This window comes from Bos indicus, chromosome 13 (assembly GCF_029378745.1).
Source record: "Bos indicus isolate NIAB-ARS_2022 breed Sahiwal x Tharparkar chromosome 13, NIAB-ARS_B.indTharparkar_mat_pri_1.0, whole genome shotgun sequence".
Classification (NCBI taxonomy): domain Eukaryota; kingdom Metazoa; phylum Chordata; class Mammalia; order Artiodactyla; family Bovidae; genus Bos; species Bos indicus.
Genome location: NC_091772.1, coordinates 53,077,324 through 53,104,448, shown reverse-complemented (window position 1 = coordinate 53,104,448; position 27,125 = coordinate 53,077,324). Strand labels below are relative to the sequence as shown.

The 27,125-nt window shown below is 42.1% G+C and overlaps 1 long non-coding RNA gene across 1 annotated transcript in view; it reads right to left on the bottom strand.

Moving 5' to 3' along the window:
• The window catches only part of LOC139186521 (uncharacterized), a 50,671-nt gene that overhangs the window by 4,671 nt on the left and 18,875 nt on the right, over positions 1-27,125 (bottom strand). The window contains exon 3 of the long non-coding RNA XR_011570109.1: positions 2,839-2,935. This is a non-coding gene — a long non-coding RNA (uncharacterized lncRNA). The remainder of the gene's footprint in view (positions 1-2,838; positions 2,936-27,125) is intronic.

The following is a 27,125-nucleotide window of genomic DNA, read 5'->3' as shown; positions in this document are numbered from 1 at the left end:
TTTCATGCATTGGAGAAGGAAATGGCAACCCACTCCAGTGTTCTTGCCTTGAGAATCCCAGGGACGGGGGAGCCTGGTGGGCTGCCGTCTATGGGGTTGCACAGAGTCGGACACGACTGAAGCGACTTAGCAGCAGCAGCAGCAAGGAAAGATATCCAAGATATGTTGTTCAATGAAAAGGAACGTTTCAATGTAATGAGTTGGGAAGACTATGATCCCTTTTCCATGAAAAAAAGTAATTATATTAATGAGAACTGAAAGCAACACACTTTTCTGTTCCACTGTTAAATAATACTAAGACCAAGTAATAGTTAAGGGGTTTGCTCCAAGAAGTATCCATTCTTTGAAGATAAGACAGAGAAAAATTAAACACTTTACTTATCAAAACAGAAAACTTGCTCATCTAGACTCACTTTAAGTGAGTCTAGGGGGCAAGTCTCCCTTGCCCTACTGTGTTCACCAATCTGAAGCTCTTATGTCACAAATTCTGCCCAAGCCCAACCAGTTACTTGCCTTGTATGACCCACCTTAAAACCATCCAGTGCAGCCTTCAAAACCCTGTAAGTATCATTCCTTAACATTTTCACTTGGAGATACTACTGAGACTTTTTTCATGATGTTATTCTCCCTTTCTGTGGTAAGTTTAATATACTTAGTTTTGTTCTATCATCAAGTTTTTTCTGGTGGTCTTTGAGGGAATTGGTGATCAATAATTATAATTAAATATGTGCTGAGAACTAAGCTGATTGTTTTGTAGACCAATCCAACTCTGTAAGACTTTTAATATTATTCCCATTTTACAGATGAAGAAACCGAGGATTTGAATTCGAGCAAGTTGCCAAATATTACCCAGGGAATAAGTGACAGAGGTCACACTGAAACCAAGAAGTCTAGTGCCACAGCATGAGATCACAACTTTCTAATATTGCCTCTATTCTAGTTATTATTACTATGTAACAAAGCACTCAAAATCTCAGTGGCTTAGAAAACACACACAACATTTACTGTGCTCACAAACCTTCCATCTGAGCTGGGCTTGATGGGGATACATGCCTTGGCCCCATGCAGCATCAGCTGAAGTGGCTCAAAGCCTGGAAGCTGGGGTCATCTAGAGGCCCATTCTTTCGCTCATCCAGCAATTAACGCTGAATGTCAGCTGGGGCCTCAGCTGGCAACCGGCCAGGATACTTGCACGTGGCATTTCATGTGCCCTGGGCTTCCTCACAACGTGGTGGTGTGTTCACGTGGTAAGCATCCCGAGAGAAAGAGGTTTCCGGGCAAATCCATTTCGCCTTTTATGACCTGGCCTTTGAAGCCATGCAGCATCATTTCTGCCTCATCCCATCTGTCAAGTCCATCACAAGGCCTCCCCAGGCTCAAAGAGAGAGCATACACATTGACTTCGTGATGGGGAGTGCCAGTATCAGAAAGACCACACAAGATCAGAAATATTGCTGTGGTAATTTTTGGACATACAATCTTCCACAGACCCACATATTCAGTGTGCATGCTAAGCCACTTCAGTCATGTGCAACTCTTTGCAACCCCATGGACTGTAGCCCACCAGTCTTCTCTGTCCATGGGATTCTCTGGGCAAGAATACTTGAATGGGTTGCCATTCCCTTTGCCAGGGGATTTTCCCCACCCAGGGACTGAACCCACGTCTCTTACATCTCCTGCATTGGCAGGCAGGTTCTTTACACTAGGGCCACCTGGGAAGTGTGCATGTACATTAAGTCTGAAATGGTATATAACAAATAGGTAGCTATTGTTAGTTCTCAGCATTAAAAAGAAAGAAAGAGCACTAAGTCGTGTCTTTGTGACCCTATGGACTGTAGTCTGCCAGGCCCCTCTGTCCATGGGATTCTCCAGGCAAGAACACTGGAGTGGGTTGCCATTTCCTTCTCCAGGGGAACTTCCTGACCCAGGAAGTGAACCCAGGTCTCTAGCATTGCAGGCAGATACTTTACCGACTGAGCTACGCGGGAAGTAAGGGCCTTTTATTTTCTATGATACGTTCAGATTTTTGTTAACAGGTGTATGAAAAACTATGGCAACATTATTTTTCTGTCCTTTCTCAAGAAGCTTATGCTGAAGATGAGTATACTAATCAGTACCTGTTTCTTCTCCTATATCCATTCTCTGCCTCTTGCTGCTTTATTTTGTGCCCCAGGAGGCTGATCTCTACAAGCATATCACTTGGACTCTTTTGCCTTCTCTCTCTGGTTGGGTTGACCGAATGAGAGCTGAAGGAAATTGGAGGATGACAGAGGGGATGGGGTATTTATTCTCCCCTCTCTAACTGCCCGTGGTTCTCCCAACAGCTATGTTCCCCTATAGCTCATAGCACCTGTCAGACAGCCCCTCCCCCATAGCTACAGGTCTCACTGTGTTCCAATAATACTTCCTTTATCTCAATCCTTCAGACCCAAGAATGGTAATGACTTGCCTCTGTGGCTAGTCCCTGGGGTTCCTCATCATCCTGTGCGGATTTCCTTAATCCTGTCTATTCCTCTATAATTGTCCCTTCATTAAACTCTCTTCAATTAAGCCCTTTAAGCGCACCCTCTGTTCCCTGATTAGTAAGGTACTGATGGAGACAAGTATGCAAGCAATGATATTACAGTGTACTGATCGCTTTGAAAGGCATGCATAGAAAAAAATATCTAGGAAGTTTTACTGGAAGAATCAAAAGAGACATCCCAAAGAAAATGATACTTAAATTGAGACAAAAAATATGAGTCAGAATTCACTAGTTTGTGAAAAAGAGAAGAACTTTCCAACCCTATGAGATTTCCATGGATAAGGAAATAGGCCCAGAGAGGTTAGGTGACTTACCATGGCCACACAGGGAGTAGCACTGATTCAAGCCTTCTACTTAATCAATCCATCACACCACAGAGCAAGAATGTTATATCACTTGGGATGTTTTTAGCTGCAAGTAACCAGAAAAAATGCCTTAAGCAGTAATGAAAAAATATATATTACATTTATATAATCTTGTTTATAATAACAAGAAAAAGGTAAGGTAACTCCATGGTTGAGTAAATAAAATCAACAAAGCCATCGAGAAGATCTAAATAAATGGATTGGAAGACAATCTTGTTAGATCAGTCCTCCTTACATTGACTTATAGATTTATTACAATCACAATCAAATTTCCTAAGTTTATGTTAGAAATTATCAAGTCAATTCTAAAACTTATATCAGAATACAAAGGACCTAGAGCAACCTATACAATCTTGAAGAAGAATATACATCACCAGATATGAATGCTTAATATCAAGCTATAATTAAACCAGGGTGGTATTGATACAAGCATAGATAAATAGACCAATGGAACAGAATTGGGAGTCCAGGAATAGAGCAAAACACGTGTGTTCATTTGATTTACAGCAAGGGTGCCACTGCCATCCATACAGAAAATAATATGTATTAGAAAAATTAATCTTTACCCAACACTGTACCTAAAAATTAATGTGGTAGGGATCACCAACCTAAATATAAATGTTAAAACGAATCAGGCTTGCAGAGGAAATGAGGAAACTATCTCTATGATCTTAAGAGTAAGCAAATACCTCCAAAACAGAGCACAAAAAACACCATACTAAAAATATGGATCATTTGAACTTCATTAAATGTAAGAACTTATACTCATCAGAACACATTATTAAGCAACTGAAGAAGCAATCTACAGACTGACAGAAGATACTTGCATTTCATGTATATGACCAAAGACTTATACACAGAATGTAAACAAACTCCTACAAATTGATAGCAGAAGACAAAATTTTAAGAAGAGGAAAAGACTTAAACAGGCACCTCTTAGGAGAGGAAATGACCAAAAGGCACTTGAAAAGGTCTTCAGAGAAATGCAAACTAAAACTATAATCAGATGAATCAGATTCATCCACCAGAACGGACAAAATCAAAGACTGACTATACCAAGTGTTGCTGAGATAGTAGAACAATTGAATTGAAAAATCCCACACATCTGGTGGAAATGTAAATTGGTTAAATGACTCTGGAAAACTGTTTGGCTGTATCTAACTAAAGCTAAATAAATAGCTGTTTACCCCAAGTCCTAGCAATTTCACTCCCACGTATATGCACAAGAGAAACAAGGACAAAGATTCACTCAAAGACAGGTGCATAGATGTTCATAGCACCTTTAAAAAAAATAACAGCCAAAACCTGGAAATAAATGCCCATCCACAGGAAATGGAGAAATTGTGGTACCAATGGAATATCACACAGTGGTTTGATAAGCTATTGACAATCATAAAAACATGAATGAACCTCAAAGAAAACATTGAGCAAAGAAGCCCTGTGCAGAATAATATGTACTGTATGAATCCATTCATGTGAAGTTCAAGAACAGTTAGATAATGTATGAAGATAGGAATCAGTACAGTAGGTGTTGGCTATTTACTGTTGGCTGGGAAGGGGCAGGAGAGAGCTCTCTGGGGTGCTAGAAATGTTCTGAATCTTGATCTTGTAGTGGTTACACGGATGTGTACAAACATAAAATTTCACCAAACTGTACACTTAAGATTTTTGTAATTTATTGTATGAAATTATATTTAAGGTTTAAAAACGTTACCAAGGATTTTCACCCTGTTATCCCTGCATATGGACTTTGTCCCCACATAACCATAAGATGATGGCTGCAATATCCAGGCATCATATATAGTCAAGAATATGTTTTGGGGAAGAAGAGACCCTTTTCTCATGAGTCTTTTTGAAAAGTAAAGAAATGTTTCCTAGAAACACACACCATACCCCCAGCTGATGCCTCCTGACATTTTATTGGCTACAACTGCATCATAGGTCCTGGCTTAACCCAATTACTAGCAAGGGAAATGAGACTGTCCAGATGAGAGTTTATTTTTCTCCTGGTCAGGTGGGAAAGAGAAGTATCCTTACTGGGTCAGTAATAAATTCTAAGCTCCTAGCAACAAGTTGCTGAACAAGAAACAGGGCTTGCTCCATAGCAGTTACCCCATAGAGGAAAAAACAGCATTTCATTCCTTACAATGGCTTTTTTTTTTTTCTTAAAAAAAAAAAAATTTTCCCCAAAATGCATGTATCTTCATTGTTTTCCTGATTGTGATTAATGTTCATGGTAAAAGTTCAACTAAGTGGAAATCAGCTATAATTAATTCTCTCCCTCATCACACCATGATAGTAACTATTAAAAGTTTGATCCATGGTCTTCCACAATTTTTTCTTGGCATATAGGTCATATTATACATGAAATAGGGGCACACCCTAAATGTCAAACACTATTATTTGCCTACACAACAAACACTTTCCATCATTTTCCTTGCTAACAACCTTACTATTCTCCAGGTGTCTAATGCCACGTGCTTCAGGGAAAATACCCCTTCCCTAGCTCCAGAAGGTGAATTATGTTTAGTGTAAAAGAGTGGTTCTGACCCCTGCTGCCCATCAAAAATACCTAGGGAATTAAAAATACTAATATATACAAAGCCCCAGGTCCAATCCTCAGAGACACTACTCAAAACTGGCCTGCTAGGAGCTCAGGGTACTGCTAATATGCCCCAGGCATTGAGAACTACTGGACTCATTCCCCTTGCCACTGATTGGCTTAAGAGTGGGACACACGACCCAGTTCTTGCCATGAGCAATGATGGGAAAGCTTATGGAGGTTCTGGGGAAGTTTTCTTCAATCTTAGAAAAGGATATGCTTAAGGTTTCTGTTGCCTGTATGCACTAACAGCAGAATGACAATCCTTGTACATGACAGTCATCCTGAGATCATGAGGGGAATGAAACGAAGAGGATGAGGCAATGACCTGGAGATGGCAGAGCAGGACTATGGAAAGGATCTGAGTTCTTTATGATGTCGTTTTGTGGTGCCAGCTCAGCCAACTGCGGAAATACTCTACTTCTCAACTTCTTGAGTGAGATAATCAGTTCAGTTCAGTTCAGTTCAGACACTCAGTCACGACAGACTCCCTGAGACCCCATGGACTGCAGCACGCCAGGACTCCCTGTCCATCACCAACTCCCAGAGCTTACTCAAACTCATGTCTATTGAGTCGGTGATGCCATCCAACCATCTCATCCTCTCTCGTCTCTTTCTCCTCCTACTTTCAATCATTCCCAGCATCAGCGTCTTTTCAAATAAGTCAGTTCTTCACATCAGGTGGCCAAAGTATTGGAGTTTCAGCTTCAACATCAGTCCTTCCAATTAATATTCATGGCTGATTTCCTGTAGGATGGACTGGTTGGATCTTCTTGCTGTCCAAAGGACTCTCAAAAGTCTTCTCCAACACCACAGTTCAAAACCATCAATTCTATGGTGCTCACCTTTCTTTATAGTCCAACTCTCACATCCATACATGACTACTGAAAAACCATAGCCTTCACTAGACGGACCTTTGTTGGCAAAGTAATGCCTCTGCTTTTCAATATGCTGTCTAGGTTGGTCATAACTTTCCTTCCAAGGAGTAAGCACCGTTTAATTTCATGGCTGCAATCACCATCTGCAGTGATTTTGGAGTCCCAAAAAATAAAGTCTCCCACTGTTTCCACTGTTTCCCCATCTATTTGCCATGAAGTGATGGGACCAGATGCCATGATCTTTGTTTTCTGAAAGTGGAGCTTTAAGCCAACTTTTTCACTCTCCTCTTTCACTTTCACCAAGAGGCTCTTTAGTTCTTCTTCACTTTCTGCCATAAGGGTGGTGTCATCTGCATATCTGAGGTTATTGATATTTCTCCCAGCAATCTTGATTCCAGCTTGTGCTTCATCCAGCTCAGCGTTTCTCATGATGTGCTCTGCATATAAGTTAAATAAGCAGGGTGACAATATACAGCCTTGAAGTACTCCTTTTCCTATTTGGAACCAGTCTGTTGTTCCATGTCCAGTTCTAACTGTTGCTTCCTGACTTGCATACAGGTTTCTCAAGAGGCAGGTCAAGTGGTCTGGTATTCCCATCTCTTTCAGAATTTTCCACAGCTTGTTGTGATCCACACAGTCAAAGGCTTTGGCATAGTCAATAAAAGCAGAAATAGATGTTTTTCCTAGAACTCTCTTGCTTTTTCAATGATCCAGCAGATGTTGGCAATTTGATCTCTGGTTCCTCTGTCTTTCCTAAAACCAGCTTGAACATCTGGAAGTTCATGGTTCATGTATTGTTGAAGCCTGGCTTGGAGAATTTTGAACATTACTTTACTAGCGTGTGAGATGAGTGCAATTGTGCAGTAGTTTGAGCATTCTTTGGCATTGCCTTTATTTGGGACTGGAGTGAAAACTGATCTTTTCCAGTCCTGTGGCCACTGCTGCATTTTCCAAATTTGCTGGCATATTGAGTGCAGCACTTTCACAGCATCATCTTTCAGGATTTGAAATCGCTCAACTGGAATTCCATCACTTCCACTAGCTTTGTTTGTAGTGATGCTTTCTAAGGCCCACTTGACTTCACATTCCAGGATGTCTGGCTCTAGATGAGTGATCACAGCATCATGATTATCTGGGTCGTGAAGATCTTTTTTGTATAGTTCTTTTGTCTATTCTTGCCACTTCTTCTTAATATCTTCTGTTTCTGTTAGGTCCATACCATTTCTGTCCTTTACTGAGCCCATCTTTGCAGGAAATGTTCCCTTGGTATCTCTAATTTTCTTGAAGAGATCTCTGGTCTTTCACATTCCATTGTTTTCCTCTATTTCTTTGCACTGATCACTGAGGAAGGCCTGCTTACCTCTCCTTGCTATTCTTTGAAACTCTTTATTCAAATGGGTATATCTTTCTTTTTCTCTTTTGCTTTTCGCTTCTCTTCACAGCTATTTGTAAGGCCTCCTCAGACAGCCATTTTGCTTTTTTGCATTTCTTATCCATGGGGATGGTCTTGATCCTTGTATCCTGTACAATGTCAGGAACCTCTGTCAATAGTTCGTCAGGCACTCTGTCTATCAGATCTAATCCCATAAATCTATTTCTCACTTCCACTGTATAATCGTAAGGGATTTGATTTAGGGCATACCTGAGTGTTCTAGTGGCTTTCCCTACTTTCTTCAATTTAAGTCTGAATTTGACAATAAGGAGTTCATGATCTGAGCCACAGTCAGCTCCCAGTCTTGTTTTTGCTGACTGTATAGAGCTTCTCCATCATTGGCTGCAAAGTATATAATCAATCTGGTTTCAGTGTTGACCATCTGGTGATGTCCATGGGTAGAGTCTTCTCTTGTGTTGTTGGAAGAGGGTGTTTGCTATGACCAGTGCATTCTCTTGGCAAAACTCTATTAGCCTTTGGCCTGCTTCATTCTGTCCTCCAAGGCCAAATTTGCCTGTTACTCCAGGTGTTTCTTGACTTCCTACTTTTGCATTCCAGTCCCCTATAATGAAAAGGACATCTTTTTGGGGTGTTAGTTCTAGAAGGTCTTGTAGGTCTTCATAGAACCGTTCAACTTCAGCTTCTTCAGCATTACTGGTCAGGACGTATACTTGGATTACCATGATATTGAACATTTGCCTTGGAAATGAACAGAGATCATTCTGTCGTTTTTGAGGCTACATCCAAGTACTGCATTTTGGACTCTTTTGTTACAGCTACTCCATTTCTTCTAAGGGATTCTTGCTCACAGTAATAGATATAATGGTCATCTGAGTTAAATTCACCCTTTCCAGTCCATTTTAGTTCGCTGATTCCTAAAATGTCGATGTTCACTCTTGCCATCTCCTGTTTGACCACTTCCAATTTGCCCAGATTCATGGACCTAACATTCCTGGTTCCTATGCAATATTGCTCTTTACAGCATCAGAATTTACTTCCATCTCAGTCACATCCATGACTGGGTGTTCTTTTTGCTTTGGCTCTGCCTCTTCATTCTTTCTGGAGCTATTTCTCCACTGATCTCCAGTAGCATATTGGGCACCTACTGACCTGGGGAATTCATCGTTCAGTGTCCTATCTTTTTGCCTTTTCATACTGCTCATGGGGTTCTCAAGGCAAGAATACTGAAGTGGTTTGCCATTCCCTTCTCCTGTGGACCACATTTTGTCAGAACTCTCCACCGTGACCTGTCGTCTTGGGTGGCCCTACACGGCATGGCTCATAGTTTCGTTGAGTTAGACAAGGCTGTGGTCCATGTGATCAGATTGGTTAGTTTTCTGTGATTGTGGTTTTCAGTCTGTCTGCCCTCTGATGGAGAAGGATTTGAGGGTTATGGAAGCTTCCTGATGGGAGAGACTGACTGAGGGGGTAACTGGGTCTTGTTCTGATAGGTGGGGCCATGCTCAGTAAATCTTTAATCCAATTTCCTGTTGATCAGTGGAGCTGTGTTCCCTCCCTGCTATTTACCTGGGATGAAACTATGGTGGAGGTAATGAAGATAACCTCCATTCAAAAGATCCCATGCATGTACTGCTACACTCAGCACCCCAACCCTGCAACAGGTCACCACTGACCCACGCCTCTGCTATGAAGTGAGATAATAAGATTTCATTAATGTTTCTACCATTTTAAGTTGGGCTTCCCTGGTGGCTCAGAGGTTAAAGTGTCTGCCTGGAATGCAGGAGACCCAGGTTTGATTCCTGGGTCGGGAAGATCCCCTGGAGAAGGAAATGGCAACCCACTCCAGTACTCTTGCCTGGAGAATCCCATGGAGGGAGGAGCCTGGTAGGCTACAGTCCATGAAGTCGCAAAGAGTCGGACACGACTGAGTGACTTCACTTTTACATACAGCCAAAAGTCCATACAGCCATACAGCCACTCGATCATTGAAAAAACAAAAGAATATCAGAAAAACATCTATTTCTGCTTTATTGACTATGCCAAAGCCTTTGACTGTGTGGATCACAACAAGCTGTGGAAAATTCTGAAAGAGATGGGAATACCAGACCACCTGATCTGCCTCTTGAGAAACCTGTATGCAGGTCAGGAAGCAACAGTTAGAACTGGACATGGAACAACAGACTGGTTCCAAATAGGAAAAGGAGTACTTCAAGGCTGTATATTGTCACCCTGCTTATTTAACTTATATGCAGAGTACATCATGAAAAACGCTGGGCTGGAAGAAGCACAAGCTGGAATTAAGATTGCCGGGAGAAATATCAATAACCTCAGATATGCAGATGACACCACCCTTATGGCAGAAGGTGAAGAAGAATTAAAGAGCCTCTTGATGAAAGTGAAAGAGGAGAGTGAAAAAGTTGGCTTAAAGCTCCACTTTCAGAAAACGAAGATCATGGCATCTGGTCCCATCACTTCATGGCAAATAGATGGGGAAACAGTGGAAACAGTGGGAGACTTTATTTTTTGGGACTCCAAAATCACTGCAGATGGTGATTGCAGCCATGAAATTAAAAGATGCTTACTCCTTGGAAGGAAAGTTATGACCAACCTAGACAGCATATTAAAAAACAGAGACATTACTTTGTCAACAAAGGTCCGTCTAGTCAAGGCTATGGTTTTTCCAGTAGTCATGTATGGATGTGAGAGTTGGACTATAAAGAAAGCTGAGCACCGTAAAATTGATGCTTTTGAACTGTGGTGTTGGAGAAGACTCTTGAGAGTCCCTTGGACTGCAAGAAGACCCAACCAGTCCATCCTACAGGAAATCAGTCCTGAATATTCATTGGAAGGACTGATGTTGAAGCTGAAACTCCAATACTTTGGCCACTTGATGTGAAGAACTGACTCATTTGAAAAGACCCTGATGCTGGGAAAGATTGAGGGCGGGAAGAGAAGGGGATGACAGAGGATGAGATGGTTGGATGGCATCACCGACTCAATGGACATGAGTTTGAGTAAACTCCAGGAGTTGGTGATGGACAGGGAGCCCTCACGTGCTGCAGTTCATGGGGTCGCAGAGTCAGACTCGACTGAGACTGAACTGAACTGAACTGAACAGCCAAAAGCTTCCTGACTGGTTCAGTATAAAAGTTGTCTATAACCTGCTTTTTAACTTAGTTTTTAAAAAACTGTTATTGCAGTTTTGCATTTCTTACTCATTTGCTCCCAGCCCCCCCTTCTGGGGGTCAATCCATTAGAAGGGAGGATTAATAACTGGTCAGGTAGGGACTTCCCTGGGTTCCAGTGACTAAAACTCCACACTCCCAATGCAGGGAGCCTCGATTCTTTCCCTGGTCAGGGAACTAGATCCCACGTGGTGCAACTAAAGATCCTGCGCACTACAACTAAGGCCTGGCACAGCCAAATTAATTAATTAAAAAAAAAAAAAAAAACCTGGTCAGGCAACTGCCGGGCTCCAGCAGGGAATCTGGAAAGTAGCTACTCTCCCCAGATTAGGGCCACTGGAGGGCAGAAGGGAGAGATCCTAGAAAGGGGAAGGCCCTGCACAGCTGCAGGAGCAAGTGCCAGATGAGGTCAGGGTCTAGAGAGCACCTGCAAAGGCCAGCAGGTAGGCAGATCCAAGGCCCTGAGGGAGGGAAAGGGTGAAACTGGAACTGGGGACAAGAGAGCCTATGCAGATAGGAATTGGCTTCAGGGCAGCAGGATCCCCTCCAGACCTGGCATGTCTCACTTAGTAATCAGGTCCTAAAAAAAAGGTATTCTTAATGACAATGCTGAAAGGAAACCTATTTCCATTATATTGAATAGGAAAAATCATACACATATTAGCTCAAAACCCTCAATCAATTGCCTGAAATTTTACTAAAACTCAGTAAAATGTATACACACACACACACACCACACATACATTTTTTTGAACCTTTTATTTCATATTGGGTACAGCCGATTAACAAAATGTGATGGTTTCAGGCCAATAGTGACACATGTTTTTTTAAAACTATACACATTAGGTTGTAAGACGCATAGCATTACTTCCAGATCATCAACAAACTTGTTGTAACATGGCCTCCCCCTCTGCTAATGACAGCCAAGGTGCACAAAATGCTTTGTTATCACTCCGTTGACTTTTAAAATTATATCTTCTTTTATTTCATTAGCCAGATATATTTATTGGTACATGATTTTTATCATCTGTTGTTAGAAAGATAAAAGGGGAACTGAAAACAATTGTATTGGGATTGTGTTTGGAAGTATATGACAGAAGATAAGAAAAAAGAGGAACGGGGACTTCCTTGGTGGTCCAGTGGCTAAGACTCTTGGCTCCCAATGCAGGGGGCTGGAGTCCAACCCTTGGTCAGAGAACTAGATCCCACATGCACAGCTAAGACCCAGCTCAGCCAAATAAATAAATATTAGAAAGTAAATAAATAAGGTGAAGATTTTTTAAAAAGAAAAAAAGAGGAATGAACGACTGCAGCCTTGTATGTCTCATGTAACAAGGAGCCCTGAGTATGCCTCTCTTTCCTTCTTTGCCCTCTGTCAGAGTGCAAAGACTTTCGTCTTCAGCATTGTAGCCTCAGAATTATTCGATGTTTGCTGTACCTCTAGGCATCATGTCAGTGTTCCAGGCAGGAAGAATGGCCAAAGGGCTCAAGAAAGTGGGGTCTCTTCCTCTACAAAGGCCTTCCTGGGAGTCTCACCCAGTGACCTCTGCACTCATCAACCAGAATCTTCCAGTACTAGAGGTTCTGGGTCACTTGTTTAATTTTTCAATACTTCTACATGTAATTCTGAGCTATCAATTTTATTTGGGATAAAACACAAGACATTTTTCTCCCAAGTAATTTGGTTTAAAATGCTCTATTGAGTTAGAGGGATGTCAATAGATATGCTTTCCTATAAAAACATTTGCCAAAAAAGTTGCTATGAAGAGACACATAAACACTAAGTCTGTGTGCTATAAATGAACAGTCATTCTACTGGGCAAACATTAACCAGGAAAATGTTCTGCAGGATAAGCCTTAATACTGTGGAGGTTTCCCCTTACCTACAATTCTATGTCAACTTTGGTAACAGTTCCAGAGTAAATATGTCATTGTTTATGCCATAATGGATATAAACTGTTCTCTATTGCTGGACATTTAGAATGTTTCCAATTTTTTACAATTATAAACACAACCTCATTTGAACATCTTTGTGCAAACATCCTTACCCATTTATCCAATTACTTCTTTGAGATAAATTAAATCCTTGAAATGAAATGGCTGGGCCAAAGTTTCTGCAAATTAATATTTTTGATCCATATTGCCAAACTGTCCTCCAGAAAGGTGGTACCAACTCCACTATATCTCCACTGCTGGAGCAATGAAAATGCATCACAGTGGCAGGCTGGCCCACCTAGATGGGCAAGAGGATGGGTGGCTCTGTAAACACAGCATTTGGAAGCAGAGAGCTTCCTAGTTACTTGTCAATTACATTTGGAAATGAGATTAGTACATGGAATCTTCCCACTCATCTCTCTGGAGTTTCAAGGTTCCATTCCTGGGCAGATGAAACAATAAAACAAAACTGCTGGAATGAAGTTAATGTGAACCTACCACATTTACACTCATAAATGTTTCCATTTAGGACAGCCTTTCAGGGCAGCTTCCTCAGCTCTGACTTGAAGAAGCATCAACATCACAGTCCCCAGTTTTTCCTGATCACTGACCCTTCCTTCTTCAAACATGTTGATCTCATCAGCTCCCTTCAAAAAGTATGTTATGATCAGTTCAGTTCAGTTCAGTGTCTCAGTCATGTCCAACTCTTGTTGACCCCATGGACTGCAGAATGCCAGGCTTCCCTGTCCACCACCATCTCCTAGAGCTTGCTCAAACTCATGTCCATCGAGTTGGTAATGCCATCCAACCATCTCATCCTCTGTCATCCCCTTCTCCTGACTTCAATCTTTCCCAGCGTCAATCTTTGCCAATGAGTCAGATCTTCACATCAGGTGGCCAAGGAATTGGAGCTTCAGCTTCAGCATCAGTCCTTCCAATGAATATTCAGGGTTGATTTCCTTTAGGATTGACTGGTTTGATCTGCTTGCAGTCCAAGGGAATCTCAAGAGTCTTCTCCAACACCACAGTTCAAAAGTGATCTATTCTTTGGTGCTCAGCTTTCTTTATGGTCCAACTCTCACATCCATACTAGATGGACCTTTATCAGTAATGTCAGGTCTCAGCTTTCTAATATGCTGTCTAGCTTTGTCATAGCTTTTCCTTCAAGCTTTTCCATAAAGTGATGGGACCGGATGCCATGATCTTAGTTTTTTTAATGTTGAGCTCTAAGCCAGCTTTTTCACTCTCCTCTTTCACTTTCATCAAGAGGCTCTTTAGTTACTCTTTGTTTTCTGCCGTAAGAGTGGTGTCATCTGCATATCTGAGATTATTGATATTTCTCCCTGCAAACTTGATTCCAGCTTGTGCTTCATCTAGCCCATCATTTTGCATATGTACTCTGCATATAAGTTAAATAAGCAGGGTGACAATATACAGCCTTGACATACTCCTTTCTCTATTTGGAACCAGTCTGTTGTTCCATGTCCGGTTCTAAATGTTGCTTCTTGACCTGCATACAGATTTCTCAGGAGGCAGGTAAGGTGGGTTGGTATTCCCATCTCTTTAAATTATGATGCCCCATTCCAAATGTTCTTAAGAACGATGCCTAACAACTTAATAGAACAATTGCTGTTTCACTACATAATCTGATGAAGGTGAAAGAGGGGAGTGAAAAAGCTGGCTTAGAGCTAAACATTCAAAAAACTGAGATCATGGCATCCGGTCCCATCACTTTATGGAAAATAGGTGGGGAAACGATGGAAACATTGTAAAGTGACAGACTTTATTTTCGGGGGCTCCAAAATCACTGCAGATGGTGACTGCAGCCATGAAATTAGAAGACACTCGCTCCTTGGAAGAAAAGCTATGACAAACCTAGACAGCATATTACAAAGCAAAGACATTGCTGACAAAGGTCCATCTAGTCAAAGCTATGGATTTTCCAGTAGTCATGTATGGATGTGAGAGCTGGACCATAAAAAAGGCTGAGTGCTGAAAAATTGATGCTTAAACTGTGGTATTAGAGAAGACTCTTGAGAGTCCCTTGGACTGCAAGCAGATCAAACCAGTCAATCCTAAAGGAAATCAACCTTAAATATTCTCAGAAGCACTGATGCTAAAGCTAAAGCTCCAATACTTTGGCCACCTGATGCAAAGAGCTGACTCATTGGAAAAGACCCTGATGCTGGGAAAGATTGAAGGCAGGAGGGGAGGGGGATGACAGAGAACCAGATTGTTGGATGGCATCACCGACTCAAAGGACATGAGTTTGAGCAAGCTCCAGGAGATGGTGATGGACAGAGAGGCCTGGCATGCTGCAGTCCATGGGGTCACAAAGGTCACGCTCAGACACGACTGAGCAACTGAACAACAACACTACATAATAACAACAATAGCATCAAGACTAATATAAAAGCCAGCACTTTATATAACAGGGAGTCATTGCTTAATGAAAACAGGGTTTCAGTTTGGGATGATGAGAAAGTTCTGAGGATGCATGGTGGTGACGGTTGCACAACACTGTGACTGTACTGAACGCCTCTGAATGGGTCACTTGAGAATAGTTCAAATGATAAGTTTTATGCTATGTGTTTTTTACCACAATGAAAACAATGTAAAAAAAAAAATCACTGACTTCGTTTCCAGTCTAGCACACAAGAAACTCAGAAGTTGTCACTGTCCTAACAGAAAGTAAAAAGCCAAAAAATCAACATGTCTTCTTAGGTCTGTACGAGAAATGAGGTCACAGGGAAAATTTCAGCCCCTAGAATTGAAGAGACAGGCAGATACAGAGGGTTAGACTTACTGGAGCAGAAACCTCCACAGAAACCTTGGGTAGGAAAACCTGAACTGTAATTGACAGATAGCTGGAGACTCCTCATGGATGAGAATGAGAGATACAAACTCTAGTGGAATCTAGTCATCAGGAGACACCTCACTTTTGTGAACTTCACCTCTGGGAACCTGACCAAGCTTTCACAGTGAATACTGGAATTTCAGTGAATGTGAGAGAGAAATTCCTTAATGCCTCTGACAGGGGAAGAGGAAATATATAGTATTTTTAAATATGCTAGAGCATTCTGTTCTTCTTAAAAAGACCTGCCTTCAGGAGAAACTATTTTACCAGAGCCTAAAGGGATTGGATCATGGAAAAAGCAAGAGAGTTCCAGAAAAGCATCTATTTCTGCTTGATTGACTATGCCAAAGCCTTTGACTGTGTGGATCACAATAAACTGGAAAATTCTGAAAGAGATGGAAATACCAGACCACCTGATCTGCCTCTTGAGAAATTTGTATGCAGGTCAGGAAGCAACAGTTAGAACTGGACATGGAACAACAGACTGGTTCCAAATAGGAAAAGGAGTTCGTCAAGGCTGTATATTGTCACCCTGTTTATTTAACTTATATGCAGAGTACATCATAAGAAATGCTGGACTGGAAGAAACACAAGCTGGAATCAAGATTGCTGGGAGAAATCTCAATAACCTCAGATATGCAGATGACACCACCCTTATGGTAGAAAGTGAAGAGGAACTAAAAAGCCTCTTGATGAAAGTGAAAGAGGAGAGTGAAAAAGTTGGCTTAAAGCTCAACAGTCAGAAAATGAAGATCATGGCATCTGGTCCCATCACTTCATGGGAAATAGATGGGGAAACAGTGGAAACAGTGTCAGACTTTATTTTTCTGGGCTCCAAAATCACTACAGATGGTGACTGCAGCCATGAAATTAAAAGACACTTACTCCTTGGAAGGAAAGCTATGACCAACCTAGATAGCATATTGAAAAGCAGAGACATTATTTTGCCAACAAAGGTTGGTCTAGTCAAGGCTATGGTTTTTCCAGTGGTCATATATGGATGTGAGAGTTGGACTGTGAAGAAGGCTGAGCACTGAAGAATTGATGCTTTTGAACTGTGGTGTTGGAGAAGACTCTTGAGAGTCCCTTGGACTGAAAAGAGATCCAACCAGTCCATTCTGAAGGAGATCAGCCCTGGGATTTCTTTGGAAGGAATGACGCTAAAGCTGAAACTCCAGTACTTTGGCCACCTCATGCAAAGAGTTGACTCATTGGAAAAGACTCGGATGCTGGGAGGGATTGGGGGCAAGAGGAGAAGGGGACGACAGAGGATTAGACGGCTGGATGGCATCACTGACTCGATGGACATGAGTCTGAGTGAACTCTGGGAGTTGGTGATGGACAGGGAGGCCTGGAGTGCTGCGATTCATGGGGTCGCAAAGAGTTGGATATGACTGAGCAAATGATCTGATCTAAAGGGATTGGGGGCAAGAGGAGAAGGGGATGACAGAGGATGAGATGGCTGGATGGCATCACTGACTCGATGGACGTGAGTCTGAGTGAACTCCAGGAGTTGGTGATGGACACGGAGGCCTGGCGTGCTGCAATTCATGGAGTCGCAACGAGTTGGACATGACTGAGCGACTGAACTGAACTGAACTGAACCTATTGAGGTTTTATCAGAGTCTAATTGGCCTGGGGGAAGGAAAATACCCAACTCCAGTCCTCTCTACCCATTCTGCCCCATCTAAGGGAGGGAAAAACAGACATGCTTATGAAGCTCATGGCCCAGAGACACAGGCTCACTAGAAGACTGAGACCCATTCATAAGACTGTGGAATGCTTCCCCTCACCCTACACCTTATCAACACTTCACTAAAAACCTGTTTACTAGAGTTCCTTTTATGCAGCTTGGCTTTCAACCAAAAAAACTACAAGGCATACTAAAAGGCAAAAACACAGTTTGATGATACAGGCAAAACATCAGAACCAGACTCAGAAAGAGCAGGGATGTTGGAATGACCAGACTGGGAACACAAAATAACTTTGATTAATATGCTAAGGATTCTAATGGGAAAAGTAGACATCCTGCAAGAATAGATGGGCAATGTAAGAAAAGAGATGGAAATTCTAAGAAAGAATGAAACAGAAACATTAGGGATAAAAAAGTCTGTAACAGAAATGAAGTGGTCTCTGCCCTCCATGAAGACGCATAACATAAGAAACTTTCCAAATAGAACAAAAGGGTTCAGATAGAGGGCAACCCCCCGATTAAATGTCTGTTCCACATATCATGTGGGTTCAGGCTGGACCAACTCAGACACGTCTCACCCTTCTCCTGACAGATGCTAGAAGGGCTGAATCAGAGGATGGAGGTATTGCCTTGACCTTGATTTTCCTTCACCAAGTTTAAGTTCATGTTCACAGTATTCAAAAGAGGCTCAGTAAGCCCAGCCTAGTAGGTAACCTAAGGACAGAGGCAAAAAGAGTTTTAATAATTGTCCTATCTTTCCCTGTTCCTTTTTCCAGTCAGCTCACTCTGCCTTCTGCTGCACTTTGAAGTGTATCACAAAGGCTGGAGCTGATTTACTCCTGAGCATCCATCCAGTCCAGCTCTCAACCCAATTAACAAGTGCTTTGCCCTGGGACTGGGCAGGCGGGTGCTGCTAGGATATTATTACTCAGCTCTCCAGCCAGGCTCTTGAGAGAAGAGCAACCTTTGCATCCAGAAGCAGCAGACACATCTCTTTAAGGGAGATGAGGACAGTGTACAGAGGTCTGAGGAAACCCAAGGGGTCGGTCACCCAACCCAGAAGGGAGGCTAAAGTCAAGGAAGACTTCCTAGAAAACCCAATATTTCTGATAAGTCTAGAAGAAAGAATAGGAATTAACTCCATTGTGAAGGAAAAGTTACTCCATTCAAAGTACCCGTGTGTGCAGAGTTCCCGAGGTGTGAGAGGGCAAAATATACTCAAGGAATAAGTGCTGGGAGAGAGCTCAGAAATCCAGTCAATAGGTGGCTTATCACTTCTTAGTGCATCTCAGACCCCCTGGGGACCTGGTGAGTGCTACCTCAGATTTGAGCTCATACGCACACACACAGAAACTGACATCCACTGTCCAAGGATCTCCAGTTAAGAATTCTTTATGTAAGTCAATTCTTCATTCACAGATGCCCAAATAGGCCAAGAGAATGTCAAGGTGGCAGTCACAGCAAAGCATTGCCTCTGCAGCAGTATTTTCTTTGGTCTCTCTTGTTCAGACTCGAAACTCACCTTAAGTGACTAATGATCTTTATTTCAAAGCGAAGCAGGTGAAAGCTGACTGCAAGCTTGGCAAGCATGGAGACAGCTTGACAGCTGATGTGCTTCACTGCGGGGTAATTAAGTGCCAAGTCAGATTTTTCTGAGAAGCCCCAAACACCACAATAGCCAGTCTTTTCTCTGAGGCAGTTGGTTTTCTTCATATAGGGAAGCTCAAATCCCCTCCTTGTGGCAAGGGGGTGGGGGTGGGGGTGGGCAGGGCATGTTGCAGAATAAGCTTAGGAGTAAATATTCTGGAGCTTGTCTGGGAATGAACTCAGGGTGTCATCATTCAGGGTGCAGATTTCCAGTTAATCCCTAAGTCGCAGTCCAGCCTCTACCACACCCTCACCTTTTCCCTATACTGTGGCCACTAAATCTGGGCCCTCGCAGGTGCAGTTTCTGTAGATATTCGATCCCGGGTATCCTCTGAGGGGTGAGTGCCTGACTGCAATGGGTCAAAATGCCACAGAGGCTTGGGGTCAATCCTCTGCCTCGTCTTCACTTCCTCCACTACCTGGTTCTCCCAGCGCCTGAGCCCTCCAGGGTTCCGGGGTGAATGGGCTGTTCCTGGATACATGCCCCTCCTTAGGTAGGACGGTTGACTCTCCTCCATTTTGCCAAATCATTTGCCACTCCCCAGCCAACTTACTGTCTCCATTTGCTGTCTCAGGGTTGGAGCTGTCTCCTGGTTTCATCAAAGATAGAGAGGGTGCTTGCACGTTCTCCCTGTGGTCTGGAATGGCTTTTATATTTTATAAAGAGAGAACAGCATAGACATAAGACTCAGCTACTCTTAAATATGCTTAACAATACTGAACTGCACACTGAAGAATGGTGAAGATGCTAAATTTAACGTTATTTGGTCTTTTGCCAAAATTAAAAACAAAACAAAACTCAGCCATCTTAAAACCAGAAGTCTCCCTGTTCGGTTTTCTATGAATTTTGAAAAACAAAAACAACAAGCCATTTCCTTGAACATCTACTTATGTGTAGAATGTGGATACTTTTATTCCTTCTATACAATTTATTGAGATAATTACAGGGAATATCTAAAGCTGTGGTTCTCAAAGTGTGGTCTTCAGACCAGCTACATCAGCATCACCTAGAAATTTGTTGAAATGCAAATTCTCTGGTTCTACCATAGACCTACTAAATCAGAAATTCTACAATCTGTGTTTTAAAAGCCTCTCCACAACTAAATATTGAGTGTTAGCTTTGTGACTGCTGATAAATAGCTAAATTGTGAGAATCACTCATCTAGAGCAATATGGGGGGAAAGAATGAAATTAAGCATAGGTTGAACATCAAAGGGAGGATATAACTCCATCACATGGAGAAAAGGTAAAGGAAATCATGAAAGTGGGGTAGTAGGTAATTCATAGACTGGCAACCATGTATCAGGCACCATGCTTGCCCATTTACATATTTATGTAATCTTCAGCTTCCTTGAAAAGAATTATTCCCCCACTTTGCAGATAAGAAAACTGAGGCTTAAGGAAGGTAACTTAGCTTCTTAAGAAGGATTTCAACCAAGATCTGCCTGATTTCTTAGGTCCTTCTCTTTATTTTCCACATCTCCCTCTTTTAAAATTAACCCCAACACTGAGAATATCTCTGGATATGGGAGACAGAGAAAACCAATAACCCTATCCATCCTTCAAAGTAGAACTCAAATGTCAACTCTTTTGGGAAGTCTTCCAATACTACCTTGCTCAAAGTTAACCTTCCCATAGCTCTTTGCACTTACCTGTTTCAGAGTATCTTATATACCTTATTGTAGAAGTTCTCAAATCTTTGGTCCCAGGATCCCTTATGAATTATTGACATTCATAGCAAATGAAGCTTCACCTAAACCCCACAACTTATGCAAAAATTAACTCAAAATGTATGAAAGATTGGATGTAAAATGTTACACTACAAAACTTTTAGAGGAAAAAAAAAAAAAAATCTTGAGGACCTAGGGCTGAGTAAAGAGTTCTTAGATTTAACACCAAAAGCATGATTCATTAAGAAAAAAAAAAAAGATAAATTGGATCATTCAAAATTAAAACTTTTTGTTCTGAGAAAGAGACTGTGAAGGGGATAAAAACACTAGGAGAAAATATTTGCTGATCACATAACTGAAAAGGTCTGGTATCTAGAATATATAAAGGACTCTCAAAACTCAAGAGTGAAAACAAATAATCCAACCAATTAGAAAATGAGCAAAAGACATGAACAGATATAGCAATGAAAAGGATATACAGTTGGCAAATAAACTCCTTCCTGGATCATAGCCTTGTTGTGGCAAAGGGGCTTGCATAACCCAATGAAGCTATGAGCCATGCCATGCAGGGCCACCCAAGACAGTACCAGAGCACCTTACCTGTGTCCTGAGAAACCTGTATGCAGGACAAGAAGCAACAGTTAGAACTGGATATGGAACAACAGACTAGTTCAAAATTGAGAAAGAAGCACAAGAAGGGTATATAGTGTCATACTAATTATTTAACTTATATGCAGAATATATCATGTGAAATGCTGGACTGGATGAATCACAAACTGGAATCAAGATTGCCAGGAGAAATAGCAACAACCTCAGATATTCAGATGATACCACTCTAATGGCAGAAAGTGAAGAGTAACTAGAGCCTCTTGATGAAGGTGAAAGAGGAGAGAAAAAGCTGGCTTAAAACTCAACATTCAAAAATCTAAGATCATGGCATCCAGTCCCATCGTTTCATGGCAAATAGAAGGGGAAAAAGTGGAAGCACTGACATTTTATTTTCTTGGGCTCCAAAATCACTGCAGACAGGGATTGCAGGCATGAACAATAACGCTTGCTCCTTGGAAGAAAAGCAACGACCAACCTAGACAGAATATTAAAACGCAGAGACATCACTTTGCTGACAAAGGTCCCTATAGTCAAAGCTATGATTTTTCCAATAGTCACATATGAATGTAAGAACTGAATGTAAAGGCTGAGAACTAAAGAAATGATGTTTCCAAACTGTGGTGCTGGAGAAGACTCTTGAGAGTCCTTTGGACAGCAAGGAGATCAAATCAGTCAATCCTAAAGGAAATTAACCCTGAGTATTCATTGGAAGCAGTGATGCTAAAGCTGAAGCTCCAATACTTTGGCCACCTGATGCGAAGAGCAGCCTCACTGGAAAAGACCCTGATGCTGTTGCCAAAATCTTGGCTCCCTGTCCACCAATGCCAAATTGAAATATGGAGACAGAGTCTGGAGGAAATAGAAAAGAATAGGTTTATTATTTTTACCAGGCAAAAGGGAAACATAGCAGGATAACACCTCAAGAACTGTGCCCTCCTTTCTCAGGAAAAGGAAGAGGTTTTATATCCTCTTGAAAGTCTTGCTTAATTTTCTCTCCTGCAAAATTTCTGAATGGCCACAGCTGGCATCAGGCAACTCAGCAACTGGTTCTTGTGTCCCTGAAGTTATTGGCCCATGACCTTTCCAAAATGCAGAATGCTACAAGAGAGTGTATGGAGGAAAGTATGCCAGGGGCAGAGTATAATCTATATGGAATCAGAGAGTAATTAGCTTTGTGAAGGACAAATCCAACTACAAGTATTTGTTTGTAGTAACAGTTAAAGAATAACCAAGATTGTTTAACTCTCTTAGGCCTGTTTGACTTGTATGTGCCAAAGATTGTTCACTCATTTCTGTTTTGCTGCAACAAATTCCCCCCGTTAGTTATTGCCTGTGTTATCAGTGGAGGAAAGGAAACAGGCATTGTTCTTGTCTGACTGAAGACAAAAACTTCAGTTTTGCTCCATTTGACAAACATCAGCTGCCTGGCCCAGGGGCCCATCCATCTCCTACAATAATGCTGAGAAAGATTGAAGGCAAAAGGAGAAGGGGGAGGTAGAGAAAGAGATGGTTGGATAGCATCACTGACTCAATGGACATGAATTCAAGTAAACTTTGGAATATAGTGAGGGACAGGAAAGCCTGGTGTGCTGCAATCTATGGGGTGGCCAGAAGCCAGACACAACTTAGGGAAGGAACAACATGTGAAGGTATTTTCAACGTTATTACCATCAGGAAATACAAATTAATATCACAATGAAATATCCCTACACGACTATCAGAATGGCTAAAATAAAAAATACCAATGACACTATATGCTGGTAAGGATGCAGAGAAATCAGATCACTCATAAATTCCTGGTAGGAATGTAAATGGTATAGCCACTCAGGAAAAGTTGCTGTTATCTGTTGCAAAATTAAGCATGTGCTTACCATACCACCCAGTAACTGTACTTTGGGGCATTTATCCCAGAGAAGAGAACTTAAGTTCATACAAAAGTCTGTACATGAATTATGAACATTCAGGTACTTTATTCATAATAAAGCAACTTTATTCATAATAGCCAGAAATCAGAAACAACCCTAATGTAGAACAATTAAACAAACGGTGGCCCATCTGTGCCTGGAACAGTCCTAAGCTGTAGCAGGAAACACACTATTAACACTTGCAACAACATGGATAGGTTGCAAAGGAAATATACTGAGAAGACCAACCTCAAAACGTTATGTAATATAAATGACTTATTCCATTTATATAATATTCTTGAACTGACAGAACTACAGAGTGGGAGAATAGGGGTTAGGGAGGGAGGGAAGGAGGTGGCTGTGTCTGCAAAAGGGCACTGAGGCACCCTTGTCACGGAGCTGTTCTGTGTCTTGACTCTGGGGGTGGTCACACCAATCTCCACACATGATAGAGCCGCACAGTACTGAACACACTCACAAATACAAGGAAAATGGGTGAAACCTGGAAAAGATGGGTGCAGGGGCCAGTTTCCCATTTGTGATACTGTACTGAAGTTATACAAGACATTACCATTCAGGGAAATTGGATGAAGGGTACTCAGATCTCACCATATTATTTCTCATGATTGCATGTGAACCTACAATGATCTCAAAATTAAAAGTTTAAAAAAAGAACTAAAGGCCATAAGAGTCTTTTGTTTATTTAGGCTCTGCTCTGCTGTGCTTAATCGTGTCTGACTTTGTGTTACCCCGTGGACTGTAGCCCACCAGGTTTCTCTATCCATGGGATTCTCCAGGCAAGAATACTGGAATGGGTTGCCATTTCCTCCTCCAGGGGATTTTCCCAACCCAGGGATCCAACCCAGGTCTCCTACATTGCAGGCAGATTCTTTACCGTCTGAGCCACCAGGAAGCAATATTTAGGCTATATTACCAAATTTGAAGTTAAAAAGGGGGACATTTTAACAGTATTTATTTAGTGACTTATCTTTGAAACAATAATATGCATAAATTTAAAATGTATAAATACATAACAAAACATTCTTTTTTACAAGTTGACAAACCACTTAAAAGTCTGACTTCAGAGACAACTGGATTCTCATGTCCATTTCTATATGCTGTGATATCACATATCATGCAGCTTCTGGAAAATTCCATTGTACACACATGGAAAATTGAGAGTAAAAGGGGCAAACAGAGTCAATATTCTTATGAAAATAATACAGATCCCCTAAAAGGGTCTCAGGGACCACAGCTGAGAAACCCCTGCACTTGTGTGACACATGTGTTCCTGCACGGAGTGAGGACCAGAGAACATCTTCATCTCTATGTCCAAGCACCTTGCACGGTGACTGGCACAAGGCTGAGAAGAGAGGAGGGGAAGGAGAAAGGAGGGGCCAGGGGACAGATATCGCCAATCTGGTCGACCGTGTATTACTTCAGACATTCAGTTGAGTCAGAATAAAGGTCAGCATGTTCTGGTGTAGCTTGGCCCCATGGAACAAACATTGCTCTGAGAAATCAGTTGGCTCCTGGAGCATGAAACCTGGGTCTGCAATGACTGATTGGCCTTTTGAGAAAGGTCTCGCAGTGTCAGTTTCTCACAGTCTTGAACTTGAGGTCTCTCCACGCTGCTTAGCCTTAGCATGGTGAGGACATGGCTAAATGGGCTGTGCAGAGACAGAGTAAACACTTCTCTCTTGCCTTCTTTCTTTCCCCTCGTGCTCCTGACTCCCTAGGTCACCCCCCCCACCCCCACCAGCATCCTCAGTGGCCCATCTCGGTCCACTTGGTCCACAGCTGCTCTGGGGAAAGAAACAGCTTCTAGTCACTAGGCTGCCAATTTTTCTCAGTCTCATCCAAGGTATTCACCAAAGCACAGTTTATCAGAGAACGTAGAAAAGGCACAGGCTGGCTTAAAACTGCCTCTAAAAAATGCTTTTTGGTATCTGCTTTGTGCCAGACACTCAATCACATGGTGGGATAGTTTCAGATGATGACCCTTGCCCCCATTTCAGGAAGCCCCGGCTCTAGTGGGGATATGACTTGACTCCACACTGGCTGGGAACAGGGACTCTGAAGTGAAACGAGTTCCTGGTGAGGAGAAATCACCTCTCATAGGATCCAGGAGAGAGGTGGATTGTGTCCTTGAAAGGAAAGAGAAGACTGTTGCCAGGCAGGTGGAGGAACAGCACACCAGAAAGCATTGTATTAGGGAAGATGGTCGATGGTGATCAAGCCAACCTCAGGGAACAGTGGGGTAAGTAAAATGAAAGTCTATCCCTTTCTACCATCACAGTCTAGGCTTAAGTGGTCTTCTGGCCCCGATAGTGAGCCCACAGGGTCAGGGACCCAGGCCTATCCCTCCTGATGCACCCAACACCTGAGGCCTGGCCCTCATCTGTTTTGTGGTTCAGAACCATCAAGTCAGCCAGTGGGAGTGCACAAGCAGAAGGTAGGCATGCTCCTTCCTTCTGAAGGCACAATTCGGAAGTTGTACACTTTACTTCCCATTTGCCAGAGCATAGTTGCAAGGGAGTCTGGGAAATGCAATTTTAAAATGCAACCGTCTATTGCTCTATAAGAAATTGGGAGACAACTAGAGGTTCCTGCCCCAAGCACAGAGGTGAGAAAGTGGAGGGAGTTTTGAGAAGCCAATAACTAGGTGTGTTTAGAAGTTGTAGGACAGAATAGGAAAGGTAGGCTTGAGTCACAAGTTAGAAAGGGGCCACTTCATTCTGTAAGTCAGGGGTTTCAAACTTGAGCTCACAGCAGCATCACTTGTTGGAGCTTAGCCCCTCTTCCAGAGTGTCTGATTTAGTAGGTCTGCAGAGGAGTCTGAAAATGTACATTTCCAACAAGTTCAAGGGCACTGCTGGTTCAAGAACTTTGGTAAATGTGGAGCCACGGTAAGTTTAGACAGAAGAGCAAGAGAAGAGCAAGAAGAGCAAGTCTGTATTTCAGAAAGCTGATTCTGTTACAGTGACAGGGAACAAACTGTACCAGAACTTCCCAGAGTACTAGAGCTTCTCACCCTCTTGATCCTTAATGTTCCTGAGAAATTTCATTCAAGAAAAATGGAGATGACAAAAAGCCTGCAAAGCAGAGTTCATGGAACTCCAGTGCCCAAGTGCCACTCCCACACCTAAGTTTTTCCATCAATAATAATAATGAGGACCATTTATGTGCCCAGGTTGCCAGATGAGACAGATCAAAAAGTTGGACAATGTCCCGAGGCTGTAGGGATTCGCACTTACCTATCCCATAGGTTGGAGAGAAAAGCGGTACAACTCTTGAAAGGCAGTTGACAATCAAACCAGAATTCTAAACGCCTATACTCTTTGACCCAATGGTTCCATTTCCAGGAATTGAGCATATAGATACACTCATGTTTATGTGCAAAAGACAGGTTATTTAATGCTCATTGTACTGGCAAGAGATGAGAAACAATCTGAATATCACCCACAGAAGGTTGGTTAAATAACCCATGGTGCATCTAAAAATGGAATAATGGCAACCCTTAAAAATAACATTAGGGCTTCCCTGGTGGCTCAGTGATAAAGAATCCGCCTATCAATGCAGGAGACATGGGTTCAATCCCTGCTCTGGGAAGACCCCACAAGCCACGTGGCAACTAAGCCTGTGTGCCATAACCACTGACCCTGTGGTCTAGAGCCCATGAGCTGAAGCAAGAGAAGCCACCGCAACTAGAAGCCCATGCACTGCAATTAGAGAGTAGTCTCCCCTACTCAAAGAAACTATAGAAAAGCTGGAGCAGCAATGAAGACCCAAATAAAAAATAATTTTAAAAAAACAAACAAAAAACAGATCTTAGAAGCCAGTTTAGAATAATCACAGTTAGA